General features: G+C 35.6%; 1 pseudogene; it reads right to left on the bottom strand.

Moving 5' to 3' along the window:
- Positions 1 to 5,072: 5,072 nt before the first annotated feature.
- On the bottom strand, positions 5,073 to 6,066 carry LOC141578961 (olfactory receptor 4A15-like; annotated as a pseudogene).
- Positions 6,067 to 13,703: the final 7,637 nt, after the last annotated feature.

A 13,703-nucleotide genomic window follows, 5' to 3' on the forward strand; every position in this document is an offset into this window, starting at 1 on the left:
ACCAGTAAGTAGTAGAAATAAAAGCCTGTTTCTGCTGTTTTAGTTCCTAGCTGTTAGCTGTCTAATTTAAGAGCTGAAATCTCTGGAAAGTGTTGGATATGGTTCACCATAATCAGAATAATATTCCTGGATTTCATACTATATTATAAATGAACTCTCTAAGAATTTGAGTACATGGAGGTCAGAATTTGATCTACAAATAAACAAACATGTAATAAAATCATAGGCATTGAGAATTGAAAGGGTTATAAGGGAGTATCTAATTCATTATTTTTATTTTGCAGTAAAAAACCTGAGACCCAGGGAAGGAAAGGAACATATCTAAAATTTCACATTCTGATGCTGGCAGGTTAAAAATAAAATTCAGGTTTCCTAAATTCCAACCTGTTTTATCTTTTCTCTACATGGAATAGCTGATATTCTTACTTGTTACAGAGTAATTCAAACAAAAGGCATTGTTGCATTTGCCTAATTGGTCTCTGTAATTACTTCAGTAAGCCTCATTGTTTCCCAAGCGAGATGTGCCTGGGGAAATGAAGATGTTGAGAGGTCATAAACAAATACATCTTTGATTCTATCCTATAGGATTTTCTCATATAAAGGAAAATCACACAAAGAAAAGATATTTTTAAATGAGATTTTTCTTTAAAAAAGAACAGAATTTTTTTTAAGCTCCAATTTTCCATATCAATTTAGTATGTCTCTCCATTTTATCCTTAAACCAAACAAATAAATTATGTTGGAACATGATAAGATGCTATTTCCTGTATATATCAAATCTCTTTGTCAGCATAAGAATATGGTGCTGCTTTTTCTTTACTATTTGGAAAGGGAGATTAGTTCCAAATACTTCTACCCAGTCCTTTATATTGAAATAAATTTACTCATGCATCAGGGACCCAATATGGAAATTTATGCCTTCTGTAGAATACCCATAGTCCACTAGATATGCAGAACTGGCCTGTTGAGAGAGCTTTGGGCCAATATTCTCACCTTGTAAAGCAGTTAATAAATAGAAATTCAATTACATAGAGTTGGGAGACCATGAGGGGGAACTCTTCTGTTCTGCAACATAGCAGAAACCAACAAAAGAAGAAAGACTCTTCTTTCCCGACAAGGGCTCAGCCAATGAAAAGTCATGGGCCCTTTAGTTACAATAGCCCTCCCAAATCCCTTTACCCCTTTATGAAAGCATTCTCCTTTCCTTGCCATGGAGGGAGTTGCCTGTGGTTCAACATGGTTACAGGTCTCAAATTGCAATTCTTGCTGATGCCAAACAAGCCCATTTTTTTGGAAAAAAAAAATCTGGTAATCTGTGTGTTTCAAATCAACAGACATCAGTTGGCTTTCTGACCAGTGGACCACAGTGGCATTCTGCCACCCAGGAGTGAGTGTTAGCTTAGAATCTGCCTCAAGTAATCTCCAGAAAGATTTGAGTATTTCTGTTTGCCCAGAGCACAATTACCCCAGTAAATGGCCTCTGCTCCCTCAGAGAAAGATTAGGTTGAAGATCCACATCACCTATTTGTGGTGCTATCACAGAGTTCTCATTCAAAATTACCTGAAGTAGCCTTCATTAAAAAAAAAAAAAAATTCTGGTTTAGAAATTATCCACACCTGGTGATTGGATGAGGAGCCATGATTTTTCCAAATTAAATCTGTTGACTCAATTCAGACCACTGTTCACCAACTCTAGATTATATTTGATCACCATCATCATCATCATGTTAGTTGGCTTGGGTTTTCACAATAAAATACTTCAAATTGGGTATCTTAAACAACAGACATTTATTTTCTTACTGTTGTGGAACCTGGACATCCAAGATCAAGGTACCTGCAGGGCTGGTTTATGGTGAGAACTTTCTTCACAGTTTGAAGATGGCACCGTCTCTGTCCCCTACCTCACATTGGAGGAGAATTAATAAAATGGCTGCACTTAGGCTAACAGATTGCTTATTCTTATACTTGCCCTTAACACGGTCAACTAACCGGACTGACTGGTTGCTACTCACAGCTCAAGGCCCATTGTTAAAGTAAAGCTATTAATTTTGCAGTTTCTACTTTATTCCAGTAATCAAAAGTAACAATCATGCTTGGTCTCTGAGTCATTCACCGGAGAAGGTCACGGGACTGTAACCTTACAAAATAGCCTGAATTACTAAGAAGACCACACCTTGGGTGCTTATAAAATAAAGAGATGGAAAGAGTGACAACCACTAGACTCTATAGAATTGGTCACCTGGAGACACCATGATGCCACTCCGATTCTTATGAGAAGAAGATAATTCTGTTGATTGTTATCAATGCTTTATTGTTTAAGCTATGGCTGTATAATCACCCTGCCCCATCCCCAAGATGGGTTCACAGTTTTGAAGGCACTAGCCTGCTGTGAACTCCCTTTGCCTGGCAAAGAAATAAAGCTGTCTCTTTTTTTCTAAGCTCCAAGACTGAGACGGGAAGGGGGCAGGGCACAGCCATTCAAGGAATGCTACAGCAATTAACATCAAAATGGTGAAAGATTCAACCCCCAGTAGGCCCTGAGGCTCAAGATGGTGGGTGGTTTGACTTCTAGCAGACCTTGAGCTTCATTATATGCTCACTGTAACATATTAACATGGTGAGTAACATGCCCACAGGCGCCATGACAGTCCCAAGGCTAGCCAGAAAAGGTCACAGAGTGGCAAATGGCCAACTTCCAGGGAACCCCAGCCCCTTCCCCAGGCTAGTTAGACTGGTCCTTCCACTTATTTGCATATGAAGCCACTGAGCCCATAAAAACTGGCAACAGTTGACTCCACCTCCTCTCTCCCCTCTCTCTCTCTGTTCGGAGACAGCCCACACTCGGTCTATGGAATGTGTACCTACTTTTAATTTGAGCACCCAACACCCACACCTTGTGGCCTTTCTCTTGCTTTTCAGTGTATCTCTCTGAATAAATCTACCTTTACTCAACTGTGGCTCACTCTTGAATTCTTTCCTGTGCAAAGCCAATGACCCACACTTGGTGGGGCACATCCCAGGGGCTCAACCAAAGCCTGGGACATGGCCCTCCTCATGCCCCACATCCATCTTTCCTGCATCAAGACCACATCTTTGAGTTTCAGTTAGGCTCATCAGGGGTGGGGGCCAATTTTTCTGCAACAACATGGCCTTTCCTCTAAGCAAACATCAGAGAGCAAGCTCTAGTGTACTTTTCATTTCTTATCAGAACGCCAGTTCCATTGGATTAGAACCTCACTCTTACTATCTCAAAGAGTACCAGCTATTCCAGTCCCTGCTGCTCAAGGCTTTCCAGCCTGCATGACAGGTATGAGTGAAGAAACTTTTTAGATGAATTCTGCCTCAGCCAGTTTCTAACCGCAAACTTATCAGAGTAGCTAAGCCTTGAAATCCCAAATGAACTGATCAAATTCCTGACCCACTGAAACCATCTGAAATAAAGTGAATGTTGATGTTTTAAATCACTAAATTTTGAGGTGATTTTTTTATATGGCAATGGTATCTGTAACACTGCTGTAATTTAGATGTTGTAGTACTGGCTCATGGTAAATACACTAAATGAACAAAATAGAAAGCTAAGAAATAGAATAATAGATACATAGATCTTTATATATGAAACAAGTAGTGGCATTGTAGGCTAATTGGAAACAAAATTGTTACTCAATAAATGTACTGGGGAAAGCTATTTATCCTTAGAAGAAAGTAACATATACACCCATCTCATACCATACCTAAAAATGTATATACTATGTGGTTGAAAGATGTAAATATAAAAAAAAAGACTTTAAAATATTTAAAGAAAATTATTTTTATACTCAGAACAGGGAAGGAATTTGAGAAGTGCATGCAGAGATATTTTACCCTGAGTCCAGCTTCCTCATCCCTACATACAGCACAGGTGGTGAATCCTTGATACCAGCCATGCTCCCTCTAATGAGCATCTTCAGATCCAGCTGCCAGCTCCTTTAAATCTGACAGTTTTTGAAGTATTAGATTTCTTTCTAATTAAAAGACCTAGAGTGCTTTTTATTTCCTTCACTGTAGAATAAATAAAACTTTATTATTGGCATCAATTCAATACATCTCAAACATATGGAGGCATTATTATTGCTAAGCACACTGAGTGATTTCAGTTATAAATTGAGAAAAAAATGAAGGCATATTTTGGACCCAAGTGTCTAAGTTGTGGGTTGCATTTTGACGGGAAGCTTGTAATGCCAGAGCCTTAAAAATGCTCTTTGTAATACAGTATTTGATCCCCAAAACCACCATAGAGGTATTGTAAACAGAGAAGATACTTTGATTCATCACTTAAGTCAAGAACACATAGTTTATGGAGAATCAGAAAGACATTCATTATGTAAATCAAAATAATCTGTATCCCTAATGGTAAATATTTATTGCATTAAACAAAAAACTCTAAACCCAGGTAGTTTAATTTAATGAAGGCAGACTCTGAAGATATAGGTGATTTGAATGACTTAAATATATATTCAACTACTGGGGAGGCCACCTGAGCTAGATGCACAGCAAGGGGCTGAAAAATTTAATTCTTAGACAAAAACTTGATCACCAAAGAAAATCAACCACACTCTACCATTACAGCATAAATTTCACAAAGTTCATGTCTTGTGGATTTATCCTCTGCTATGAACATGTGCTGTGAAATTTTAAATTAATTAATTTGACTGAGAAATTTATTTTTATTGTTAGATTAACATTTTTAAAACAATCTAAATTTTTAATTTCAAATTTCACTCTCTCAGACTAAAAGGGGAACAAGTTCTATTAGGTCTTGTTTCTCTATACCAAGATGGTACCATACACCACAAACAAGAACTTGAAATAAAACCAAAAAATTGTTGTCAGTAAAGAATCTTAATACACTATGAATGTGTATATAAGAAATTAAACCTATGCAATTCTCTTGGTCTTAAGAACTATGAAATATTCCACTTACAAAAAGATTAATTTGTATAGCTATTTCAGAAAAATAGGCTAAATAATCCAAAGGAAATGATGTTTTAAATGCAATCACGTATAGTTTAAAGTATTGCATGATTCTGTAAATATCATGTCCTACATGAGGGATACAGCCCTTTTCCACCTAAGGTCAGATTTTTACTCCAAAGTTTCTTCATGGCATTTTTCATTTCTGCATTTCTTAGGGTGTAGATTAAGGGGTTCAACATGGGAGCTATTAAAGTTACAACTACCATCATGGATTTGTCAATGGGAAAGTTGACATTAGGCCTTGCATACGGAAAGATACAGGGAACAAAGAATAAAATGACCACTGTCATGTGTGATGCACAGGTGTAGAAGGCTTTGTGATTTCCTCCCACACCACGCACCTTAAGGGAGTGTAATATGACCCCGTAGGAAACTAAGAGAATGAAGAAGACAACAGTGCAGGTTGCCCCTCCATTAGCCATCATGGAGAGTCCGATGAGGTGGGTGTTGGTGCAAGCAAGTTTCAATAAGGGGTACATGTCACACAGGAGGTTGTCAATGACATTGGGGCCACAGAAGGGGAGCTGATGAATGAAGAGAAATTGAACCAGTGAGTGCAGGAAGCCTCCATCCAGGCCACCAGCAGCATGAGAACACATACCCGCCGACTCATGATGGCCAAATAATGAAGAGGCTTACAGATGGCTACGTGTCAGTCATAGGCCATCACCACTAGAAGAATGACTTCAACACCAGTGAACAGATGATCTATAAAGACTTGAGTCATACAAGCCTGGAAGGAAATAGTCTTTTTCTGATGAAGCAAGTCAGTGATCATTTTGGGAGCAATGGCAGTAGAATAGACAGTATCTATAAATGATAAATAAGCCAGAAAAAAGTACATGGGGGAACCCAGGGACCGGCTGGCCACGATGGTCACCATGATAAGCAGGTTGCCTGCTATGGTCACGAGGTAGATGAGTAAGAACGGGACAAATAGAACTTTTTGCATCTCAGGGTTCTGTGTGAGCCCCAGCAGGACAAACTCAGTCACATTGTTCCTGTTTTCCATGGTGATCTGAAGGTGTTGATCAGGTGTCAGAGTCTGCAAACAAAAGGGCCGATAATGACTTGGAGAGGATTGCAAACTTTCTGTCAAAAACTGTGATGTCTTACTGCACAGTGTTTGCTCCATGAGGGCTCACACAATGAGAGTTTGGAATCTCCTCCCATAAGCACTCTATCCAATATCACAAATTCCTTGCTTCAACTACAGCGACGAGATGTCCGTATTCTAACTGGGAGGCATACGTGAGACATGATCTGCCACACAATAAGAAAGCTGCTTTTTCCAGAATCTCTCTCACAAAGATGGCTGTTTTGACTTAACATACCATTTCTACTTTTCCTGAACACATTTTGGCTTCTGAGGTCCACCATGAAAACAATCTCATCTCTAATAACTTGATTTATATATTTACATAAAGCAATACTTAGTCATGGAACATAAAACCATAGGCTTACATTTAGATAACTATCTCTCTAAATTACTGCGAGCTCCAAAAATCAATAATTCAGTCACCCACAGTGTGAAAGATCCAGGCACACCCTGAGTATTCATTAAATGCTTATTAAACTCTGTTTAAATAAACTGAACTTCAAAACTCATCAGAGAACAACTGAACAGAGATAATGTATAAAATTCTTCCCAACCAATAAAGTACAATGAAAGTAATGTTTTGCTTGAAAATGCACCCACACACACACACAAACTAAAATGACACTTATTACAATGTTACTAGGGAAAAAATGGACAATATAAACCAAAGTGATTGATACTACACTGACATTTTTCCTACTTTCCAAAATTGTTTAGAATCAATTGTTGCTAAGTATAGCTTAATTAAGAATGCCAAATAAAAGCTGAGGCAGAATTGTGCTGTAGGAGAAAGAATTCTATACCAAAATCTAGAAATATATTATTTGATTTGGCTCAGTCATCTTGGGAAAATCACGTCCCAATTCATTCTTATTGAAAAGGTGATTACCTTCCCAGATGTGTTTCTGAATTCTTTTCATAGAAACCTTTATCTTAAATTGCATTCTAACACTTCTACTGGTAGACTCTCTTTATATTAATCAGGGTAAAGAAGTGTGCATTAAAGGTTATTTGATTATTAGAGTAATGAGTAAATTAGATTATTTTGTTCATATTGTAAGTTCTTGGTTATCTGAGTCTGTGTGGAATTTAGGACACTCATTCTCACTTGAGGATAATCAATCCTCTGTTGGGCCTTTCTGATATGATCCTGGGCCAATTTTACATGTAATGTGGATAATTTCATTTTGGCAGAAATATCTCAAATGTGCTCCATTTCAGTGTCTACATTTATAGACTGTCGTTTGTGAAGGGCAGGGGGTTTTTCTATTCTTTGTGCCTCTCATGAACCAATGTGTACTCAGACATCAGCGGGGGAATAAAAGTATAGAGGAGAGAAAATAAGAGATGACGAAAAAAGGCAGATAGAAAATGTCAAAGACTGTCAGCTGAATAAAATATGCTTTGAAATTTGTACGTGGTTTGGTTTAGAGGCATTGAATGAGTTAGTTAGAAGTAGAGGGATTTTGAATTTCCTGAGCTGTCAGTCTGGAGGTGGACTGGATTGTTAACTCAGCATCAGCACCAGGACTTGCCTCTCAGAATCTTTAGACTTCCAGAGTAAAGGAAAATGAGAAAATCAAACCCTGAACTTTCAGATGTATGAGTAGACAAAACCAGCTGCCTAAAGGAATTCCATCTTCTGAACTCTGGCATTTCATTGCATAATACATAATTCAGTGTCCCCACTCACAATGAGGATGCTACATCCACATTTGTAATGGAAAATAAATACACTTCATAGAGTTGTCTGAGGATTCAAGAGGTAACTTCTAATAGGAGAGTCTAACTCCTTGACCTATTGAGCACTTACAACACATAGTTTCTAACTGCTTTTCCACTGTCACCTGTAGGGTCTATTGGGACAATAACCATACCTTACCAATAATTGTATCTCTATAATCCATGAGTGTGCCTTATGCAGTTTAAGTGATCGATAAATATTTGGCTATTAAAATGTTCTTATGAACATGATTACTATTCTAAACTGTTCAAAACTATTAATTTGACTTAGAGTAAGAAAAATTTCTATACTTTATCAATATTATACATTATTAAGAATAAATAGACCTGTCTCAAATATTTGTGAGATTCTTCAAATTTCGTAACATATTCAATGGGAACAAATAAAATCTTTGAAGAATGCTCAAAAATCTAATTCTATGATAATTTTCCCACCATGATAAATAAAATAAGGTAAACTAAGTAGATTTACATTGTGCCAAATTCAGCAACATAAGATGGGAAACAAATGGTATGTAAGATATAAAATACTGGGAAAAAAACTTTCAATTAGAAGGGCATTGAAAATTATAGACCCTGAAGTGTTGTTTCAGTCTAGATCCATTTGAAACATATGATCACAATTCATGCCTAAACATGTTTCTATTTAACTGTCTATATAGTTATTTCCCATGGAACCAATAGCTTTTTCTTAATGATTGATCAGTGGCTAAAAAATGATGCAGCAAAAATTTTGAGGTCCTAATAAACACCTAACCAGCTCATCATATTTTTTAAAAAGGAAATTTTTAAAAAATTTTTCCATGTTTTCCAAATCAATTTCTTCATAATAAAGGAAAAAGATGCTATTTCTAAACCCTGAATATGGCTGAAGAGACTTTGGGGACAAATAGAGAATAACAATTATCAGAGACAGTGCACTGCCTGTCTCATACATAGTCTTTGTCGGTTTGGTTTTGTTTGGTTTTATAATTTTGCAGAGGTGGCCCTGGATGACTGCAGTGTGCTTTATGAGAACTTGGCCTCTAAAATATGGCTTGGAATTTGAGCATCAGAATCCGTACTCACTACCTGTGAGAGCCGGATAAAGTGCTCAACATCATCTGTATAATGAGACTTAAAAAAAAGGGTTCAGTAAGATAACACAAATAAAACTCTCCAAAAATTATCGGACAAATAATAAATGTTAAGTAAATTAAAAGATGACTTACTACTCTTTGTTTCCCCACGTAACTTAAGCGTCCCATCTCTACAATTACTTCTATGGAAGTTTTCCCCCATATCCATTCTTTTGTCTAGTTATCCAAAGGATCATTCCCTGAGTAATTGATGGATTGACTATATCATTACCATGCACAATTCTGGAAACTGTCCTCTTTTCAACATTTACATTAATATGTGGAAATTGCCCTGTCTGTCTTTCTCCAAATCACATTCTTTTCTTTGAAATGTATCATTAAAACTAAACTTAACCTGAGGGATCTTCTTTCCATAAATTAAGAAGCCAACTGAGTGCATAATGTGATGTGTTCTGTTTAATTTACAGTATTTTTAAGGCCCTAAAAATGAGAAAATAACCATGTCATAAACCCACAGTCAGAAATAGATATTGGCATTTTATCTGAGTCTGTAAATCTCATATCTAACAAAATTCATGAATTCTGTTTCCACAGATACTAAAATTCACTTTCCAGTAAGGCATAAGTATAGGTCAATGAATCTAAAAAGTAACTAAATGTCTCTGAACTCAAGTTTTCACATTGTAAGTTTTGAGTTTCCCTTTGTGATGAGGCTATTAGTCTACAATTTAAAAATGTTATTGAGAGTTTATACACAAAAGACTAGGAAGTAGAGACTCTAACAGATATTTTTATAGCAATGTTCACAGCAGAATTATTCACAATAGCCAAAAGGTGGAAACAACCCAAATGTCCAACAACTAATGAATGTATAAACAAGTTGTGGTAGATACAGACTGTGGAATATTAGTCAGCCTTAAATAGGAAGGAAATTCTGAGATATGCTACAACATGGATGAACTTTGAAGAGATTATGATAAGTGCAGTAAGCCAGACACAAAAAACAAATATTTTATGATCTCCCTTTTCTGAGGTACCTAGAAGAGTCATGTTCTAAGAGACAGAAAGTACAACAGTGGTTACTCGGGACTGGTGGGATGAGGAGATGGACAGTTACTGTTTAATGGGTTCAGAGTTTCAGTTTTAGATGATGGTAAAGTTCTGGAGATGGAGAGAGGTGATGGGTACACAATAATGTGCTATGTATAGTTTACCACATTAAAAATCATCAATAAATAAAATCTCTACAGAGAACCAGAACATTTAAAGATACCACACACAAGGTAACAATTTATAAAGAGCTATATTGTTTCCATTATTTTAAATATATTAAAATATAAAATAGTTGTTGAAGTCTCTAAACTGTATAATGAAATCTAAAAAAAAGTTATTGTGAAGACTATATAAATGGCAGATTATGTTGTATTTTGCTTTGTGCTTTCTGAAATGCATAGCGCAGTGTGCATGTAAAGAATTCTCATATAGAACATTGGAGAAAATTATTGTCATTGTACTTATTCCAATAATATTTTACGAAATGGTGAAAATGCATGCATTATATTATTCCTGGAGTTTCTGGTATAAAATGTTTGAAGTCATATGATAAAACCTGCTTCTTAAGAAACATACATCATTAATTTCAAGTAAGCCTATTTTCCCTATTCTTATAACAGGAAAGAGTTTTTGTAAACATGTTACCTGGGTTTTCTATTTCCTGTTTGTTCCCTTGTTCCACATACAGACTTCCCCACTTCTGTCTTTGGTCCTTGAAGATGAAGGTTTTGTTCTATGAAGATAAGTCAGAATTTCCACCACATCAACCCTGGTGTGGCTGCAGAGAGATCAGGATACACTTAATCATTTTGTCACATAAGTATACATCTCTTGACCATGACCATGTTCCTTGACTTTGATAAATATTTTGCAGTTTAGATTATAGAATTATTCAGAGTTGGCTTCAGGAACATGCAATTGATATGGATGATAAGTCATTGAATTTGAAAGCTGTCACTGAAAATATATTTCCAGATCAAATTTAAAACTTTATTATGATATTTAACCACCAAATTAATTGAACAAAGCTTTGAAAATAGTTTTAGTCAATAATACAGAAAGCTGGATAAATGTTTTAAATGAGCTCTATTTTGGGTTTTTCAAAAGCATTTATATGACTATTTTAATATGGTTCTCATCCACTAAGGTAATGGCTTGTATCTCTTACATCTTGACAGTGACATTAATACCTAAGGAGAAATCTTCCCCCAGGTAAGTGAAGATATGGCTGGGCACTTAATCAACAATGAACAATAAATTACTTCAGAGTTGTCAAAACAGTTTGTCTCCAAGGCTGCTCATTCAATATTAAACTCACCAAGGAATCATGCTCTAGAGAACTGAGATCTTCCATAAGATCCTTCCAATGCATTGTATATTTTCAGAGTCTTCTGCCAATCACATTAGGGGAATTAAGTGGAAAAATAGCATTCTAATACCAAAGAATGAGTCACTTATTAATAGCAAAGACATAAGCTTACTTGAACAAGAATCCCTTATTTTCAGTTACTCAGTGAAAGCCTCAAATCCAAGGTGGTCCTGGAGTGAATTAAAAAGAATGTCTCTGTGTATGGCAGACGTACTTGGTGAGATTATCCCTAAGTGATTTACTAAATGTTTCAATTTAACTCAGATAACATCCACATACAAAATACCAACTCAGAACTTCTGTCCAAGAGAAAAGAATCTCTCTTAAAAAGAAATGCAAAAAAATAGATAATAAAGACTTATAATTTGAAAGAGACAACTATAAATTAATATAAGAAGGAAAACATAGAAACTAAATCCAGAGGTCTTTAACATAGCTATGGCAGGTCCTTAAATCTGAATCTCTGTACACATAGTCTAATACAACATACAATACAATAGAACAGGCACATAAAATCGCACATAACTCACACATGCAGCATAACCAAGACGCTGAGAATACACAAGATTCAAAATAACCCTAAATAAACAAGCATTAAATTCCATCAGAGAGATTTCTGGAGCTTATGATCCAAGCCTGAGAGGAGATTGAAGGAAACTGAAAAAAACTATAGAGAAAAGAGGGAAGTAACAATCCCAAGGAAGATAGAGTACAGCCATAATCACATGAAAAAGAGTAAATCACACTAATTTTATTTTATTTTATTTTATTTTTATTTTTATTGAAGTATAGACAGTTTATAATATTGTGTAAATTTCTGGTGTACAGCCTAATGTCTCAGTCATACATATACATACACATAGTTGTTTTCACATTTTTTCTCATTATAGGTTACTATAAGATATTGGGTATAGTTCCCTGTGCTATACAGAAGGAACCTGTTGTTTATCTATTCTATAGTCAGTAGTTAGTTTCTGAAAACCCTCAATTTATTCCTTCCCATCCTCATTTACCCTTTGTAACCATTAGTTTGTTTTCTATGTCTGAGATTCTATATCTCGTTTGTAAATAAGTTCATTTGTGTCTTTTTTTTTAAGATAACACATATGAGTGATATGTTATTTTTCTTTCTCTTTCGGGCTTACTTCACGTAGAATGACAATCACCAGTTCCATCCATGTTGCTGCAAAATGGCATTATTTTACTTTTTTTTTTAATCACTGAGTACTATTCCATTGTACAAATGCACCAGAACTTCTTTATCCAGTTTCCTGTTGATAGACATTTAGCTTGTTTCCATTATTGGCTATTGTAAATACTGCTGCTATGAATATTGGGGTGCATGTATCTTTTTTAATTAGAGTTCCCTCTGGATCTATGCTCAGGATTGGGATTGATAGATCATATGGCTGGTTTTTATTTTTTTTTTTTTTTTTGAGCAGACTCCATACTGTTTTCCATAATGGTTGCACCAAACTACACTCCCAACAGCAGTATAGAAGGGATCCCTTTTCCCCACACCCTCTCCAGCATGTATTATTTGTGGACTCTTTAATGATGACCATTCTGACTGATGTGAGGTGATAACTCATTGTTGTTTTGATTTGCATTTCTCTGATAATTAGCGATATTTAGCATTTTTTATATGCCTATTGGCCATTTATGTGTCTTCACTGGAGAATTGCTTGTTTAGATCTTCTGCCCATTGTAGGATAGGCTTGTTTGTTTGTTTGTATTTTGTCATTAAGTCATATTAATTGCATATATATTCTGGAAATTAAACCTTTGTCAGTTGCATCATTGTAAATATTTTCTCCCATTCCATAGGTTGTTATTTTGTTTTGCTTATGGTTTCCCTTGCTCTGCAAAAGATTTTGAGTTTAATTAATTAGGTCTCATTTGTTTACTTTTGCTGGTCCTGGGCTTTTATTTGCAGGGAGGTTTTTTTTTGCTGATTCTATTTCACTTTAAGTGATCAGTCTGTTCAAATGATCTATTTCTTCTTGATTCAGTTTTGGTGGACTGTATGTTTCTAGAAACTTGTCCATTTCATCTAGGTTTTCCAACTTGTTTCCATATAGTTTTTCATAATATTCTCTTATTTTTTTTTATTTTTTGTATTTCTGTGGTGTTGCTTGTGATTTTCCATTTTCACTTCTTATTTTGTTTCTTTGCATCCTCTCTCTTTTCTTCTTGGTGAGACTGGCAAGAGGTTTGTTTATTTTGTTTGCACTTTCAAAAAACCAGTTCTTGATTTGATTGATTTTTTTCTTTTTTTATTCTCTATTTTATTTATTTCCTCCCTGATTTTTATTATTTCTTTCCTTCTGCTGACTTTAGGTTTTGT

This window comes from Camelus bactrianus, chromosome 10 (assembly GCF_048773025.1).
Source record: "Camelus bactrianus isolate YW-2024 breed Bactrian camel chromosome 10, ASM4877302v1, whole genome shotgun sequence".
Taxonomy (NCBI): Eukaryota; Metazoa; Chordata; class Mammalia; order Artiodactyla; family Camelidae; genus Camelus; species Camelus bactrianus.